Here is a 19,259-nt window from a genome sequence, read left to right as displayed (position 1 = left end):
ATACAAGTCTATTTATATGGAAGGGAGAATACCATCTACATTTATAAACCAATACTTTCAACCTAAATTGTAAGATTGCCCTGTCCAATATCCCATGATTTCTGCTTTCCTACTAAAGCTACATACAATCTTCTCCTAGGCCTCGAGGATCTACAATTCTCTGGATCATGTATAAGGCTGCTGAGGGAGGGATGAAGAGAAAGAAAATGAGAACTTTTAAAAAGTAGTGTATTTGTTCTTTTAAGGGTTGAACTGATTTATTTTAGTCATTATATCCAGAAAAGTATAGTGTACAATCATAAATAATAATGGTTGGTCCTTGACTCACATTTCTTACATAAAAGTTACTGATTTAATTCTCTTGATAGAGCACTTCATCACTCTGTATATAAAATTCAAATAATGCCACTTTGGAATTATTCTAGATCAATCTCATTACCTCAACTTTTTGCAAGTAAGTTTTGGAAAATTCACAGTGTACTTAATAATGTTGCACTTCAGAAGCTGTCAAACTTTTCAGATTGTGAAAACTTAAAGGAATCCTGGAATCCTAGACCAAGAGGAAATGTACTATTGATAGATGTATTTATTTAGTGTATGGCAAAAATGTTAGAAAGCATATCTCAATTACATTCTCAATGAACAAATATAAAACTATTTACCCTATTTACAAATTCAAAGGTAGACTATTTATATAGTCAATACATGATGGAATTGCATAGAGAAAGACTGGGGTTTCCCTGATGCTTGGTGCTCAACAGCTTGTTCATTTTCTTACAGACATTTCATTACCCAAATTAGGTAATAGCACTGATGATGTTACCTAGTTTGGGTAAGGAAATGTCTGCAAGAAAACCACCAAGCTCAGAGCACACCAACCACCCTTCATTTGAGCTACAAATTCTCTCCTTTATTGGTTTCCCTCATGTATGCTTAGAGGGCGCTGTTCCACTGCTTTGGAGCCCCACAGCTCCATTCCAAAGAAGAGAGCTGTCCCCATTTATGGTGGAGACTAGCGCACCTGTCATGTTGAGTCCTAATCTTATTGAGCATTGACTAGGTTTTACTGGGTAGATTGAATCCTTTTGGTTCAGCTGTAAAGCAGGGAACATTGTGACACTCTGGAGGAGCAGTAAAGGACAATTCTGGTGCCCAGGCTGAAGCAGATAGTGATATTCTAATGATAGAAATTGGCGGTAAAGCAAAAAGTAAAAATGATTATTGTAAATGCAAAATTAACATTTTGAATGTGCAAAAAATAAAACTTTAATTTCACAATTAACTTGGGAGATTAATGTTTTAACCAAACCGATCAATATTCAATTATTAGGTGTAGTTGTATTTCCTTGGAAAAAAGTTCAGTATTTGGAACAATTGATGCTACTTGTAAGCAGAGATCATCTTTTATACTTAGCCTATTACTGTACTTGCTGCTTATGAAAATAAGGTTCATGTATTGCAGATGGCATAAGTTATTTCAATCTTGACTGGCAATACTGTTTTAGAAGCTCTAGCCAGAAAATCTGCACAAGGAAATGTGGCTTATAATGTGAAATTAGATAAACTGGGCCTATGTTGTTTCTTCTTTAATGGTAATTCAGATGCACTACAGTCAACATAATGATTCTGGACCTGGTCATTTTTTTTCTTTTAAAGGGGAAAATATGCCCTTATTGTGGAACATAAATCAGATAGGTTTTGTATCACCAAGGTTTTGACATTTTCCCTGAGGGAAATTTTATTTGGAAAGCACATAGAATTATTTTAGAAATACACTCACTTCAGTGTGTACATTTAAATGAATTGCATTCATTTGACTTTGACATTTGAATCTAATTATATGTGTACCTTGCAGTGAAACACTAGTATCATTCAGATAAGTAAATATATCAGCCAAGTATGCCATCTTTTGCATCCAACAATTGCCACTTAGTTTCTGTGCTAGTTCAAAACAATGTTCCTGTAAAAAAGAAATATATCTTCTTATTGTTTATAAAATGAAACCAATATTTGCCTCAGTCGTCTCACTTCAATATGCAGTAGCAATGTGTTCTCTAGATTCTCTTTCGCACAACACAGTAAGTATCGGAGTTGAGTGATCTTGCTTTTGTAATATCTATTATTTTAACCGCCTTGTTGGGTACAGTCTTGAGTTCTGTTGGATTGTATTACAAATAAATGACAAGGCAGCAGTGATTATGCTTAATAGGTGGAGCTGTATTTTTCATGTGGGCCCCATTAAATGGCATTATTCTGACTATAAGTGTTGCGCCATCATTGCATATATTGCAATACAAATGCAAAGATATTTTGTGTGTTTTTCCCCCCATAAATGTAAAATAGATAATTTCATTTTCTTTAGTTCATATAGGAAAAGCCTTGCAAATAGGCATAGATTCCACAGATGACTCAGAACAAGCACAACACGAGAAAGATTAATAAACCTGAAAACATTAGTGGATTCATCCACTTGAACCGAGAAACCTGTAGTACTCTTTTAACTTGTTTTATTTCTTTTTAGAAAATTTGACATATCCTTGAAGCTATTAGCAAAGAGCAGTATTTGTTGTTGTTGTTAGCTGCGAAGTCGTGTCCGACCCATCGCGACCCTATGGACAACGTTCCTCCAGGCCTTCCTGTCCTCTACCATCTTCTGGAGTCCATTTAAGCTCACGCCTACTGCTTCAGTGACTCCATCCAGCCACCTCATTCTCTGTCGTCCCCTTCTTCTACTGCCCTCAATCTTTCCCAGCATTAGGCTCTTCTCCAGAGAGTCCTTCCTTCTCATTAGGTGGCCAAAGTATTTGAGTTAAAGGGCAGTATACACTTGCCTTTTATGAAATGTTTTGATTAATCATGCATTCTGCCAGGCTAACTATTGTTTAACCAATTTTTCTGCAATAGTATGAGCTTTACCTGCGTTTGCTATGTGATATATCATTAAATAAGAAATTTGGCATTTTTTGATAGACAAAAATGTATGAAGTGCTTCTTATTTGGAATTCTGCACATTTTCATTTGAAATACTCAGGCCTTAATTTCAGATTTTAATGTTTGGTGTTCAAATATCTTCATAATTTTCCAAGATTCATACTGTTATCTAATCAGTGTGCTCACATTCAACACATAGTGCATTTGGTTTGCCTTCCTTGCAGTTTATATAAAACTTTTCAAGCTCGCAACATATTTACATTTCTGGTTTTGTGCTTGAGCTTAATTTCTCAATTCCTATGGTATAAGAATTACAGTAGCAGCATCACCAGCAGCACTGGAGTTTGTTTTGATTTCTTTTGTTTTCACTTTTTAAATACTGGTTGTGATTGTACAATTATGAAATGGATGATCCATAGCTGGAAAAATATTCACATAGCATAAATATTTATTAGGCCTAGTATATGACAATTTAATTCTGTGAATCTGAAAAATTATGCAGGAAAATCACAATTTGTGCATGCACATAATGTAGACTGTAATAATTAATATAGTGGAATTAAATTAAAGGAGTTTTTTGCATTGTTGATATCTTACTAAAGCCACTAAGCACTCATCTTCCTGTCTGTCTAACTTCACAAATACAAATCTCCATGTTTACTCCAAAGAATCCCCTTGGCAGACATTTTTATGGCTTGTGCCTTTCTTGCAGAGTTGGCATACATGTACTCTTTGTCACTTCTTAGCTGTTTGTTTGCCCTACACTACCTAGCCCAGGGATGAGGAACCTTGCCTCTTTTATGACTTGTGGACTTCAACTCCCAGAATTCCTCAGCCAGCATCAGGAATTCTGGGAGTTGAAGTCCACAAGTCATAAAAGAGCCAAAGTTCCCCATCCCTGACCTAGCCTATTCTTTGCACCTGGTTTTTAGGGGGAAAAAATCCTTTAAAAAATCAGTGGTAAATGTATGTGGCTTCTGCTTGCTGCCAGGGAATTTTTTTTTTAAGGAGTGAAAATTCCTTCATTTTCTGGTGCCCAATAAGGTAGTCCTGGTATTTTCTGGTATTCAATACAGATAGTCCTCGACATACAAGAGTTTATTTAGTGACCGTTCGAAGTTACAACGGCACTGACAAAGTGACTTATGAATATTGTTCACACTTATGACTGTTGCTGCAATCCCATGGTGACATGGTCAAAATCCAGCAACTTGGCAACTGACTCATATTTATGACGGTTGCAGTGTTCCTGGTTCATGTGATCATCTTTTGTGACCTTCTGACAAGCAAAGTCAATGGGGAAGACAGACTCACTTAATTAACTGTGTTACTAACTTAACGACTCCAATAATTCACTTAACCAATGTGGCAAGAGAGGTCGTAAAATGGAGCCAAATTCACTTAACAAATGTCTCACTGAGCAACAGAAATTTTAGGCTCATTTGTGGTTGTAAGTCAACTAAAGGTATCCCACTTCTGCTGCCATGTGATGAGGGAACAAAAAACACCCTCAGCATCAAACCTGCTCATCCTCTGAGCTCCTATGCTGTTTGGTTACCTCATAGGTCACTGGCTAATTAGGTATCCTTTCTGCCACCACCCCTTCACTTTAAGGCAGTTTCAGTCTTTCACACCAGCCCTCTGGGGAGCCAGAAGAGGATTGAAAAGGAAATCCTCACCCCAACTTTGGACTGGCCAAACACCAAAGGGAAACCAAAATAAAACTTTGGGAATCTGTACTTCTGCCAAGCTGATAAAAGGTGATAAAAGGCAATTTTGGAATTTTCTATTGGAATTGAAACAAAAAATAACCTTTATTAAAGCTCAAAAAAAAGTTTCCACTAACACAAAGTTTAAATTAAAAAATTAGAAAATAATGCAATTCTAACTAAAGCAAACTTTTATGAGGTAATCCCAGTCCCCAGCCAATTCTCCCACAAAAAGCACCCCAAGCTCTTCCTGCCAAAACCTGTCAGAACCCTTTTCTTCCCTTTTATTGACCCTTAGAGGTCAGGTGACTCCCTCTGGGCTCATTTGACTGGCCTTTGATTTAAAAGCTCAGCTGCTCCCCACTACACTATTAGCGTGGAAGGAGATGTGTTGCTTTTGCAGCTGTTACACTTTTCATTCTCTCTGTGGCTGCATTTAGGACAAAGTGATAACCAGAACTAAATCAGGAAAAGGATTTTAAGCAGCAAAGCTGAAGGAAGGAACTCACTTTATTTGATCTGTGTTGCTAAGCAAGGTAGAAACTGATGCTGAATTTCTAGCTTTCCTTGCCTGGAAGCAGAAATGAGCTTCCTTGGTCTATTTCCAAATTAATTTAGATGAAGTCCTCGATTGTGAATGGTCTAAAAGTCTACAGGAAGGAGAATGCTGGAGCATACCAAGGATGTTAAATCTTTAATCGGCTACATCATGCACAATCTGTTAACTACCCTCTTTTATGCTATGTTAGTAACAATTAGATAATTGTATGTTAATACTGCATTGTGACTGTTTTCTTCCAAGGACTGGACACATCACAGTGTAGAAGATAACTGTACACCATACGTTATTGTAGTCCTCACCTGTAGGAGAAGAAGAGGCAGTGCCTGGGAGCCAAATCCAAGAGAGGCATTAATCTGGAGTTATGTTCCCACAAGCAATTCAAATTCAAGTCCCCTTTGATTAGTTGACTAGATTCTTAAGTATAGGCATGAGCAATATATCTTCTTAAGTGAAACTTAATGTGTGGTCTTGATTTCTTTGAGCTCACCTCAAAACATTTCAACAGAACACAATGAAAAATCTCCTAGGATGGTATCAGACCTGCAACCTGGAGCAGCAGTTGACAATATCACGATGGAGGCTGTTCTGTGGTGCCAAGATGCAAAATATGTCAGCTATGATGTTCCAGTTGGTCCAGCAGATGCAGAATTTGGTTCCCCCTCCTCCGCCTCTGTTGGCTCCAGTTCCCACTATGGCAACATTGCCCGTGCTGCAGAGAACTCACAGCTGTTTGCCTGAAAGGTTTGGAGGAACATCAGAAAAGATTAGAATCTTCATAGCACAGTGTTAGAATGCAGTACTGGAGGCTAAGTCTGCCCACAGCCTGGAGTTTGATCCTGACAGGGTTCAAGATTGACTCAGCCTTCCATCCTTCCAAAGTCAGTAAAATGGGGACCCAGATTGTTGGGGGCAACATGCTGATGTTGTAAACTGCCCAGAGAGTTCTGGGTGGTATATAAGGAGCAGTATATAAGTGTAAGTGCCATTGCTATAGCACTGTGTGGGTTGTTTATTGGCACCTGGCCAGAATTCATTAACCAATTGATGATGGATCTTCTTCATATTGAGTTTCTAAACAGCCTTGCATTGTGCTGCAATGGGCACTTCTCATAATCAAATCCAACGATTCTATTATGAATAACTATCAAAACTTCATGGTAACTTTCAGAGGCTACTTTGGGGATCCTATACAGAAATTCACAGCGATATGTCATATTCAGGAATATCATCAAAGCAGTAGACGACACACCTTTCCACATTAGGCTTTTGCCTGGGGTTAACTCTGCTTCCCTAGCTTTGCAAGTTAACACTGGCATGTAAGTTTTTTATGGTTAAACCTTATAAAAAAAGTCTTAAATTGTGTAAAATGGCATACAATCTTTGCCTCCTCCAAAAGTTCTTTCATATGTTGGGATTATGTACTGCTTCAGGGTGATTGTCCCTTAGTTGTTACTGAGCTTGAGTCAAGCTGCAAGCAGGAATTACACCCCAATGGGCTGGGGTTCTGGCAGTTGACTGATAACCCTCTTGCTTACCTGTAATAGTTGTACTTTCCCACTTCCTTGCCTGCTGGTTGTCTTCTTATGCTTCCCTTCTACACATCCACACTTTTGTAGGCTAAGGCCCTGGGTGAGGTGGGGCCGCCTATGTCAATAGGTTCCTAAAAATGGCAGGATGTGACTCAGTTAGGCAAACACCTGGAACGCTGGTGTGTGGATGCTTGGGAATGTGTGAATGGGGGAATGAATGAATAGTTCTGGGGCTGTAAACTCTTCTACTTCAGAGTGACTGCAGTATGGCATGATTGAGGGTCTAGTGGCATGTAAGGATGAGTAGGCTAAGGTTGCTTATTTAATAGAATAAGAGAGCTACAAGAGACCTTGGAGGTGTTCTAGTCCAACCTCTTGCTCAAGCAGGACACCCTATACTATTCCAGACAAATGGTTGTCCAATTTCCTCTTAAAAACCTTCAGAGTTGGAGCACACACAATTTCTGAAGGGAAGTTGTTCCACTGATTAATTGTTCTGTCAGAAAATAGCAGCAGTTTGCTCAGACTGGGCAGCCAGAACAGAATTAAATTATAGGATAAGATGGACCCAAACATAACCAATTGGTTGGTGAATGCATGTGAAGGAATGAAGCTGGGGTTGCTCTCTACATTTGGGAAAGTAGCTACAGACAAGCAGAAATGCTTCCCACCCCGCTTCCCCAAGGATAGACCCAGCTCATACTTTATCTCAAAGGGTCATAAGAGAAATTCTATTCTATTCTATTCTATTCTATTCTATTCTATTCTATTCTATTCTATTCTATTCTATTCTATTCTATTCTATTCTATTCTATTCTATTCTATTCTATTCTATTCTATTCTATTCTATTCTATTCTATTCTATTCTCTGCTCAGTCTAAGCAAACTGCTGCTATGCATCAAATAGGCAGCCTTAGGCTGCTCTTCCTTAATTGCCACCAGATCCTCAGTCTTGTCAGAGCCTTTGAAGTAGAAGAGGTTTTTTAAAGTAGAAATTAATCTGATCCAGTGGAAAAAAAACAAGCATATTTGGCTTGTTGTCCACTTTTATTTCCTTTCCAGTTAGACTTTATTTAGACTTTCTCTAGAGCTCCTTAAGTTAACTAGGTACTTTCAAAGTTTCAAAGATTTAAAGAGATTAGAAAAGCAATTGGAAAAATATATCAAGCTCACCGGTAGGCTTGCAAAACAGAAGTACTGCTTTATCATGATAAATATTCATTTTATAAATAGCCTACCACTGGGCTTTGAGTGGAGGCCTACAGAGGACGAATAATGGAATTTGAAGCTGGAAAAAGGAAGTACTATGGGATGGGAGACAGGTGGTAAAAATTACCAAGGATTTTTTTCCTCCTGCTGTCATCACTATTGTCTGCCTTTTAGGTAAAGGTAAAGGTTCCCCCGCACATGCGTGCTAGTTGTTTCCGACTCTAGGGGCCGGTGCTCATCTCCATTTCAAAGCCAAAGAGCCAGCGCTTGTCCAAGGAGGTCTCCGTGCTCATGTGGCTGGCATGACTAGACGCCAAAGGCGCACGGAACGCTGTTACCTTCCCACTGTACTGGTCCCTATTTTTCTACTTGCATTTTTACGTGCTTTCGAACTGCTAGGTTGGCAGAAGCTGGAATGAGTAACAGGTGCTCACTCTGTTACGTGGCACTCGGGATTCAACCCGCCAGATTGCCGACCTTCTGATCGACAAGCTCAGCATCCTAACCCACTGAGCCACCGCGTCCCTCTGAGCCACCGCATCTTTTACAAACACATATATTTAATTGTACTGGGAAACATTTAATTGTCTGTTACCTGAAAGAAAGCAGCTCAAATTTAAAATGACCCCTTTATACAAAGTAAAATTGGACAGGAAGTTATCATGTCTTCATCACCACATTCTCAGGTAATGTAAGAGGACACTTGGATCTGTTCATATTTTTTTCTTAATAACAAAAATACATTGTTTTCATCAATAAGCTCAGTGATAATTAAATGTAACACCTACATCCTTCTGTTATAAGCTTCCTTCTCTCTTTCTCTAAAAAACTTCAAAGTGTCACAAAGCTTTCAAAGAACATGACATGACAATACAAGGAGCAATTGATGACCCTGATATTGTTTTATCACCTACAGTAAATAAAAGATTTATTAGATATGATAAAAACTAGATTATATAACTTGTGATCCATTAAGTTGGATAATTCAATTAACCTTAGCTCGGTTAACTGTACAGAATAGTTTACTAAGTCTCCTATCTGGAGGAACCTATCAGGGAAGGTATTTTGCTGAAAATAAATCTGCTTGCTAAATCTAGAGAGGGTCTTTGAGAACTCCCAACTTAAGAAGTACTCAAGGTCTGGAATAGGTAGTTCTATACCATGAAAAATTATGCTGTAGGGATGTTCGACCCCATCCTTTCTTGAACTAGAAACCCAGCCATTCCAAAGTGTTTTCTCCCCTAAATACTTGTAGGTTTCCATCACAGGAACTTTTTTGGGTGATTTATGCTCAAGCATGGAGCACATGTAACAGGCTTTCTTGTTTTGTTGCCTAGTACGCTGTACTATGTACATGGTTCTGTTTTTGAATACCATAGTATATAATCATTGATACTTCTATCCTCAAAGAATTTATCCGATCACTTAAAAACATACTGATAGTCATTGCCTGGGCATGTGTATTGAGTTCCAAAAGCTAATGGCTAAATTTTATAAAGAGTAAAAACTTCATATATGTTTATTTCAAATATTTATATGCTACCCTTTACTATGTCCGAATTATGGGGCAGTACACAATTATATTACAGCATAATTCTAAGCCTTCTCAGTAAGCTTAAAGGACATGGCAGGTCCTCTTGGAATAAGCAGCTGGCTAAAGAAAAGAAAACAGTAGGAGTGAATGGACATTTCTCACAGTAAAAGGATGTAACTAGAGGGTTCCTTTCTATCCTAGGACTGATGCTTTGCATGTTATCTAGAAATGGTGTGACTAGTGGAATAGCCAAGTTTTCTGCTGACACTAAATTGTTCAGAGTGGTAAAAGCTTCAAAATATCTGCACATTAGAAGTGGGTGTAAAACTGGCAGGTGTCATTCAATGTCAGCAAGGATAAAGTGATGGAAGTTGTCAAAATTCCTAACTACTCGTACAAACTAATGGGATCAGAATTAGTAATGACTGATGAGGAAAGAGATCTTGGAGTAATGATAAACCGTTCAATAAACATGTCAACGTAGTGTGCAGCTACTAAAATAAAGGCCAACAACTTGTTAGAGATAAGAAAATAGGGATACCAGTATGATAATACGCTCAGATAAATTAATGGTGCATCTCATCTGGAATGTTGTGTGCTATTCTGGTCACTACAGTTCAAAAAAGATATAATGAAACTAGAGAAGTTTCAAAGAAGGGCAACTAGGATTATCAAGGACTGAAGCAACTTTCCTATTATAAAAGGTTGTCATATTTGTGATTTTTTTATCTAGAAAGTAAGTGAATGACAGTCAATATAAATGAGGTGTACAAGATTATACATGGTGTGGATAAGCTGGACAAGGAGAAACTATTTTCCTTTGCACGAAATATAATCAGAGGCCACCCAATAAAACTGAACCTTGGAAACAACAGACAAAGGGTTGTGGGGTTTTTTTGCACATGTAATTAAACTTTGGAATTCAATTAACATGAAAAGTGGTGCTGACTAGATGAGCCAGGGATCCAGTCCAGCAAAGCATAACATAAATTTATGTAATAAAAATATAAATAGAATCCTTAGCATTACTTCGATTCCTAGACTTTAGTGTTTTGGGGCCCATTCATCATATGAATACAGTTCTGTATAGCTGTAGGATAATGTTAAAATATGGGAAAATCTAACATAAATATATGCTATAAATGATACATGAAAAAGGAACAACTCGAAAGATGCAGCTTTGTTATGCTGATATTCCTTCATAAAGTATGAATGTTCATTCACAATTACATGGGAAAATATAACATAGTAAACAAGGTCCACTATAAAAACATGACAATATTTTTAAATTTCAAGGTAATTTAATGTAATCCAAAACAAATTCATATCAGTGTATTTCATCCAGGAACTAGTGGAGCTCCTGGTTTGCATGGTACCCAACGCTTGAGGTTTTTCTCTGGGTTTCTAACCCTGGTGCTGAAGAAGTGAATAAATATTAGGATTCTTCAGCCATTTTGATCTCCTTCAAAACATAGTCTAGAATAGTATCTTTTAAGTTCTGGAGATTCTATATAACACCTGTTTCTTTTTGTAGTGTTTGCATGTCTGCTTTGTTTACCACAACAGTAGGTTTTAATGACACCCCCGTAGTAGTATTACAGCTTTCTTTTCCATTCTCCCAGACTTCCCTCAGGCTCAAGGTTTTTCAAGATAATAAATGCTTTGGGGTTTCTATTAATGAAAATAAATCTCACCAAAGCAACCAGGAAAACAAACAGATTGGCTAACCTGGCACGTACATGAGAACCTCAATTTTTCATTATTGGTGCAATTCACAGCCAGAATGTGAATCCAAAGCAAAAAGGAAAAAAGAAAAAAGCAGAAAAGTGTGTGTGTGTGTGTGTGTGTGTGTGTGTGAGAGAGAGAGAGAGAGAGAGAGAGAGAGAGAGAGAGAGAGAGAGAGAGAGAGAGAGAGAGAGAGAGAGAATACATTTCAGATAAGAATATGAAACCTGATGTTGCTCAGGGAAGGATACTGTAATGTATTAACCTATTGGCCGCCACCTAGAGGCCAGGGTATAAAAAGCTGCATTCGCAGCCCTGTTTCTCAGTTCAGTTCAGTTCCTGTAACCAAAAAAGAATGATACTTGCTGAACTCACTCGCCTCGTCTCGTCAATCAAGCAACGAACCCAGTATATAACAGATACCTTTCTAAAAAAATGTTCAAGACAATTTATTTTATTCAGTTTATTTAAAGAGTTCAATCTTTCAAGGAATATCTGGATGTGCCCACAGTTTATTCATGTGCCTTCATTTCAAATTCTGCAGCTCCAACACTTACTTTTTGAGTGGCATGGCAAATCTTATCTATCAGTAGTTTGCTTGTTAACCAACATTTTTGATAATATCTTAGTCTTCTTTGTGGTGGATAGCTAGCCAAGACTTCTTCATTTGAATTGGGTGATTACTAATTCAAAGGTAAAGGGGAAAAATAGGAGCAGCAGAACCAGCTCTGTTGGAGCAATTTTGCAGCCATTCTTTCATCTGTCTGTCTGAAAGGAGTAGGTAACCATAGATAAATGCTCATTTCCAGGCTCAGAAGATACGCCACACCCAAGTTTAGTTGAATAAATCAACAGCAGTATTTTCCAACAGTACTAAAACAACTCCTTATTGACCTTAATTTAATCTATCATTTCACATTTGGAAATCTTTTTACATTTAACCACAGGACGGCTTAGCACTTTGCTCCTCACAATGACACCGTCTATGCTATCTGTCACTCCTATAAGGTAAATTGACTAATAAACCGATGACATACAGATCAGGACTACTTTTATTGTAACAATAGCAGGGCTTTTTTTTGTCATACAATGCTCAGAACGGAGTTCCGGTACCTTTTTTGGATGGAATCTTGTAGGGTAGGCAAGGCGTGTGAGTTCCAGCACCTTTTTCTTTTACAAAAAAAGCACTGAACAATAGTAATGGAATCTTGAAAGTCTGAATGTGCTCCTCCCCTTTAACTTTGTGTAAACTAGAGAGGGGTTTGTCTGAAACACCCTTGTCCGGTTTGTTGGGTCTGTCAGGTTATTTTCTTGGCCTGGGCTCAAGCTCATCCAATTGTTGCCTTAGTATCCTATCATTCAAGGCCATTCCCTCTATGCCTATAGATACTTACTTTGGCACCTCTCAGGCTATACACATCACCTGCTTCTTTTAGGAGGAAGAGGAGATGAAGGAGAAGGAGAAGGAGGAAGAAGAGAAGGAGGAGGAGGAGGAAGCATAGTGCCAGCTTCAAGTATTTTATTTTCAAGAAAATTTCTAAGTCGCATCCTGGAAGGTTAGAGGGGATGGTGAAGTGCAGTTTACCTTTTCTGACAGGTCACAACTACTATTACAGCCATTTTGTGACAATGTCCATGATATGCCTTTAAAATTTCAAATATGCCCATTGTCTTGAAAAACTGTCAGACCCTTGATTTAGAGTGGTATGTGAAAAGAGTCAGAGAATTAAAACACTCCAGGATGAGAGGCAGAGCAATCTTTGCCCCCAAATGTCAGTGACTAGAAGTGCAATTCAACCCTTAAAAATCTCACAATCAACATGCATTTAGATGTTTCGGTTCTCTTGTTAGCATATCTGCAAAATGCTGGCTAGACAATCAACATTGGCATCATATTCCAAATAACTGATTTTTCAGTGTGATGGATGACTACATTTCTGCAGCTTAAAATCAGTGTGTGCCACATTGCAGAATTTAAATAATGAGATGATATAATTAAGGTTTCAGATAATACAGTCTGAACACTGAAGAATTTGTTGTGGTGTATAATTTCAGGTTTTGTCTAAATAGTTGTTGCAACAAAGAGATTTGTATATTTTCAGTGAACCCATTTTTCAACATGTCCCACCTTTCATTATAGTTTCTCAATCTTCTGGCAATTTACATTTTGCATGCCGATAGCTGAATGTCAAGCTGTTTCTGACTGATTCAGAAGCCATCCTTGGAAAAGGCATTGTTCCACAATGTTTGTTCCTCAAATGCTTCCTTCTACACAGTCCAAACCAACTGGTATTCATGTTGCTAAAAGCCTTCTCTCCCAGAGATATTCTTTGAACACGATTTAAAGATCAGGGCAGCATAATAAATGTTTTGGCTCACATTGCTTATTATAGTGAGGCCGTATGCCAGTTCCCATTATCAAGCATGAGAACATGATAGTGGGGGGTAGAAACAAACCAAAAAAGAAAAAGAAAAGAAAAAAGAAACCCAATCAGGCAGGCACAGAACAATAACTTACAAGATCTTAGCTAAGGGAGCAATTATTTTTTACCCTTGATGCACACTTCAAAGCAAAGCAAGCATTCTGCTTATAGAGATGGGGAGGGGTGGGATGTCACAAAAAAGGTGGAAGAATACATTTTGTCAGAGCTGCTAAAAAGCTACATTAGTGCAATAGGAGAGTATAGATTTAGGTTACAGTATGTTACTCTGTGAAAATAATAAATGTTGCCTAAATGAAGAATCAAGATCACACAAAGTGTTAATAACACTTTATAATGCCTTGGTAAGACTACATTTGGAATAGTGTATCCAGTTTTGGTTGCCACATTTAAAAAAGATGTTGAGATTCTGGAAAGAATGCAGAGAAGAGCAAAACCGGAAGCAATATTTCAAGTGTGGTCTTACCAAGTTATTATAGAGTGTTATTATCACTTCATGTGATCTTGATTCTATCCCTCTGTTAACGCAGCCTAGAACTGTGTTGGGGGATTTTTTGGCAACTGCAGCACACTGCTGGCTCATATTTAAATGATTGTCCACGAGGACTCCAAGATCCCTCTCATAGTTACTAGTACTGACTGAGGTACCATCTATACTGTGCCTGTGCATTTTGTTTTTCTTGCCTAAATGTAGAACCTTACATTTTTCACCGTTGAATTTCATTTTGTTAGATAGCGCCCAATGTTCAAGTCTATCTTCTGGCTGTTCCTTCCAGCTTGGTATCATCTGCAAATTTGATGAGTTCCTCTTTTATACCTTCATCTAAGTCGTTTATGAGGATATTGAAGAATTCTGGACCTAAAACAGACCCTTGGAGTACCCCACTGCATACTCTCCTCCATGTAGACGCAGTTCCATTAAGGACTACACATTGAGTGCTGTTGGACAGCCAGTTACACATCCATCAGGGGTGATTACAAAATTACAAAAAAGATGTTGAGACTTTGGAAAAAGTGCAAAGAAGAGCAACTAAGATGATTAAGGGCCTGGAGACAAAAACATACAAAGAATGGTTGCAGGAATTGGGTATGGCCAGTCTAGAGAAAAGAAGAATGAGGGGGTGACATGATAGCAGTATTCCAGTATTTGAGGGGCTGCCACAAAGAAGAGGGGGTCAACTCATTTTCTACAGCACCAGAAGGTAAGACAAGAAACAATGGATGGAAACTAATCAAGGAGAAAAGCAAACTGGAATTAAGGAGAAACTTCCTAACAGTGAGGACAATTAACCACTGGAACTGCTAGCCTTCAGAAGTTGTGGGTGCTTCATCACTGGAGGTTTTTAAGAAAAGACTGGACAGCCACCTGTCTGAAATGGTATAGGGTCCCCTGCCTGAGCTGGGGATTGGACTAGATTGGACTACAAGGTCCCTTTCAGCTCTATTCTCATTGAAAAGAGATATTGACTAAACCACATTTTTCTATTTTATCGAGTAGTAGGTTGTGGTCAACTCTATCAAATGCCTTACTGAAGTCCAAGTAAATGATAACCACAACATTTTGCTGGTCCACTAATTTTTTCACTTTGTCAAAGAATGCAATAAGATTTGTCTGGCATGATCTGTTTTTGACAAATCCATGTTGGTTTCTGGTTATGACTTAGTTTGCCTCTATATGTTTGCAGATTTGTTGCTTGATAATTATCTTTTCCAGAATCTTTCCAGCTATTGATGTCAAGCTGATAGGTCTGTACTTTTCTGGATCCATTTTTTCCCTTTTTCCAATTTTCCAATTTTTCTATACCATAAGTCTCCAACCTTTCCAGGCTCGTGGACTGGTAGGAAGGAGAGCAGCTTCAAAATTGGTGTGCACATGAGTGCATGTGCACACGGGGCCACACACACTAGTGCAGCACAAGTGGCCCATTCATGCATTCACTAGCGCCGTATGCATGCGTGAACAGCTGTGCATCCCCTGCCGCGGGTAATGGCCCATTTGCACATGCGTGAATGGGCCACAAACCCCTTGTGCTAGTATCTCCGCTCACGTCCACACACATGCGCAAACAGGGCCACAAGTGCTAGCATGAGTGTGTGGAGTGGAATGTGCACCCATGCGTGTGTACACCAGCCAGCCATTTCCGCAGCCTGCTGCCCAAGAGCCCACGGCCTGGTCCCGGGCCACAGCCCATAGGTTGGGGACACCTGCTCTATACTGGTTTTGTTTTGGCCTTCTCACTAATCCCCTGCAATCAATGGTTTCAATATGCTTTAAATTCAAGTAGTGTGCAAGATATGAAATGGCTGCTCTGAGTGTTGGATCCTGATGGAGAATTTGTTGCTGAGGTTGCTGTGAGTTACCCTGTGGAGGATATAAAATAATACAGGCAACTATTGATGCTGGAAACTGAGGAGAGTAATTAATTGACAACTGCTGTTATTTCTATTTTTAAACTTCAGGGATGCATAGCATTAAACTAAATTTGCTTTGGCAGGAAACATCAAGCCAGTTCAGTTGCTCATATGCCTCTGTGATAAGAAGAAATACAGATTGAATTGTTCGAGGTTTATGAATACAATCATGTTTTACTTTTTCTTTTGGTATATCAACATGCACTGGAAAACAGCTTGCATGATGAAGAATGTAATCAGGTTGTCTGAATTTGGCACTTAAATACTAAGTCTAGTTCATATCTTCCACCTAGAAGAGCTGATTTATATTATGAGAATGCCTCATCTTTACTGTATTAATGATGTCATTATCCTTATTATAAATTATCATCAAATGTATCTATTGTCAAGGATGGGGCATCAGTTATATGATTTCATCCACCATCTTGACTTTTGTGATTTCCACCCCTCCCACCTCCATGATTTGGACCTGAAAGTAAGTTTCTGATATGTGACAAAGAACATGTGAAAGATTACATTCACTGTAATCTGGATCTCCTTGAACACTGCTGGAGGGAAGATCGTTTATTCTCTTATGTTTTTATTTCCTTTCTAGGATAATGGATAATGGTAATGATTTTGGGATGTAAAAGATTCTTTGGAAAACAAATATGGCTGATCTACCTTTAATTTATAGTAGTATGAATGGTAATATCAAATGATGATATTATGAAGATGTCCTAGTCTATATCTTGAACATACCATCTTACTATGGAGACCCATAAACATGATATAGTAGCTGCGTTTTTAAAAATACATCAATAAAATATGGATTTAAATGTGATCTGAGGAAACTTAGATAACAAAAAATTAAAGCAGAGTATTTTTTCTAATTCTATGAATTGGGGAAAAAAGGGAAAAATACGCTTGAAAAGAAAACTGCTAGGTAGGATGTTTATTGATCTGCAGATTTGATTGGTGGAACTGGAATTGGATAATGTGGAATATAGAGTACAACTATAAATAGCATGCAATCCATCCATGTTCTCTTAGAAGGGTTTAATGAACAATGGCCCTGCAGAAATTGTTTGATTCCAATGTCCAATATAGTGAAATATCAATTTAATGGGCCACTTGGAGGGAAGGAATGTCCATTAAACCTAAATGTCTGTTAAATCCAAATTCTTAATTTATGTAATTAATTTATGTAATTAATTCAGGTTTTTTTGCAATTTTATAATGATATATATATATATAGATAGATAGATAGATAGATAGATAGATAGATAGATAGATAGAGATAGATAGATATAGATATTAACAAACTAAGTGAACACTGGGATGAAATAAGAAAAACTAAAACAGTTTTTAATTGCTAAAAGATTAAGCTTTCGTTGGCTAGCTGCCAACATCGTCAGGATGGAAACACTAGGGTGGGGAGATCGCGTTTATACTGTTGGTGTCTGCACTCCGCTCATGGAGCGCGTCACCAGTCTGTTTGTTGAAGTTGGCCGTATTTCTTTGAGTTGTCGCGCATCTGTTTTTAGGGGATGTAGTTTCTCTGGGTGTCTGTTGTCAAAAATGGATTGCTGATAGTTCCATGTGTTGTAGCCATAGCTCTAGTCATTGCCCGTGTTCTTATACCAGAGGTTGTTTCTCTTCTTCCCTGTGTTCTACAATGCAGGGTGGTTGTGTGTTTGTGCAATCTTGATTTTGATACAATGAGGTGCTCTGTGAATGCTTGCGCTGTTTGCCTTCATATCTCACATGTCGTTCCTCTTCCCAATTCCTTAGTACCTGGTATGCAGGGGGGAGATCTATGTGCCAACTGATAGAGGAGTGGTTTGAAAACCAAGCTTCCTTAAACAAGCGGCCGTCTTTAGTGTTGTCACTGGCAATTGCCTCGGTCCCTGTTAGATTAAAGACATGGTTATGTGTAGCCATGACATCTTGTACACGACCGAGGATTTATATATATATATATATATATATATATATATATATATATATATATATATATATATATATATATATATATATATATATATATATATATATATATATATATATATATATATATATATATATATATATATATATATATATATATATATATATATATGGATCCTTGGTTTTTCGGGTTTTTCCCCGCGTAGAACTAAAGGTGTAGGCGCAACGTTTCGACGGAATCCCATCCGTCATCATCAGGCTGGTGGCTTTAGCTTCCTTCTTCTGGGAGAAGCATGTGGCTTGTTCTCTGTCTTGGGTTTTTGTGGGTGTCTCTCTTCGGATTAAGTTGGTAATCGTGTTTCTTTGGAATCCATTGGCTGTTAGTACATTAGTGAGAGTGTGTAGTTCGGTTTTTAGGTGTTGTTCGTCAGCTAGGTGTTTTGTTCTGGAGATGAGTGTCTTGGCTACGGAGTTGATCTGTGCTGGGTGGTGGTGTGAGAGTGCGTTCAGATAGCGGTTTGTGTGTGTTTTTTTATGGTAGATAGTGTGTCCTAGGGAGCCGTTGGATTTCTTGTAGACTAAGACATCAAGGAAGGGAAGTTGATTGTTAGCTTCTGTTTCCATGGTGAATTGTATTTTGGGGTGTAGGCTATTGAGGTGTATGAGGAAGTCATCCAGTTTTTCTTTGCCGTGTGGCCAGATTACGAAGGTGTCATCTATGTATCTGAGCCAGAGTTTGGGTTTGTGGTAGGATTTTTCTAGAGCGAGGGTTTCAAAGTGTTCCATGTAGAGGTTTGCGATGACAGGTGAGAGGGGTGATCCCATGGGTGCTCCTTCCATTTGTTTGTATCTTTGTCCATTGTAGATGAAGTATGTGTTAGATAGGCAGTGGTTGGTCAGATCTAGGATGTGTTTTGGGGGGTTGTATTTATTTAGGATAGCTGTCAAGGCTTCTTTGATTGGCACTTGGGTGAAGAGGGATACAACATCGAAGCTCACAAGTAGGTCACAGGGCTGTAAGTTTAGTTTACTTATGATCTCTATGAATTGGAATGAGTTTTGTACGTGTGAGGTGATGGAATTTGCATAAGGCTGTAGTTGTTTGGCAAGAAATTTGGCTAGATTTTGTAGAGGTGAGCCTATGGAGCTGACTATGGGTCTGAGTGGGGTTCCTTCTTTGTGTATCTTGGGCAGACCATAGAGCTTAGGACATCTGGATGATTTTTCTCTGGGAATGATTGTTTTCTGGATCTCTTCACTGATGGGGGTGGCTTTTAT

The 19,259-nt window shown here is 38.3% G+C and overlaps 1 protein-coding gene across 2 annotated transcripts in view; it reads left to right on the top strand.

Moving 5' to 3' along the window:
* The window catches only part of WDR25 (WD repeat domain 25), a 118,556-nt gene that overhangs the window by 86,503 nt on the left and 12,794 nt on the right, over nt 1–19,259 (top strand). Inside the window, exon 8 of one of the 2 annotated variants that reach the window (XR_014027257.1) lies at nt 2,522–3,606. The exons of the other annotated variant lie outside the window; for it this stretch is intronic. The gene's annotated coding sequence lies outside the window, so the exon portion shown is untranslated. Of the gene's footprint in view, nt 1–2,521; nt 3,607–19,259 lie in introns of those variants that run through there. 2 annotated transcript variants of the gene reach the window in all.

Source organism: Vipera berus, assembly GCF_964194415.1.
Source record: "Vipera berus genome assembly, chromosome: 1".
NCBI classification, from domain to species: domain Eukaryota; kingdom Metazoa; phylum Chordata; class Lepidosauria; order Squamata; family Viperidae; genus Vipera; species Vipera berus.
Note: the sequence above shows the minus strand (reverse complement) of the source record. Positions and strands in the feature narration are given on the sequence as shown.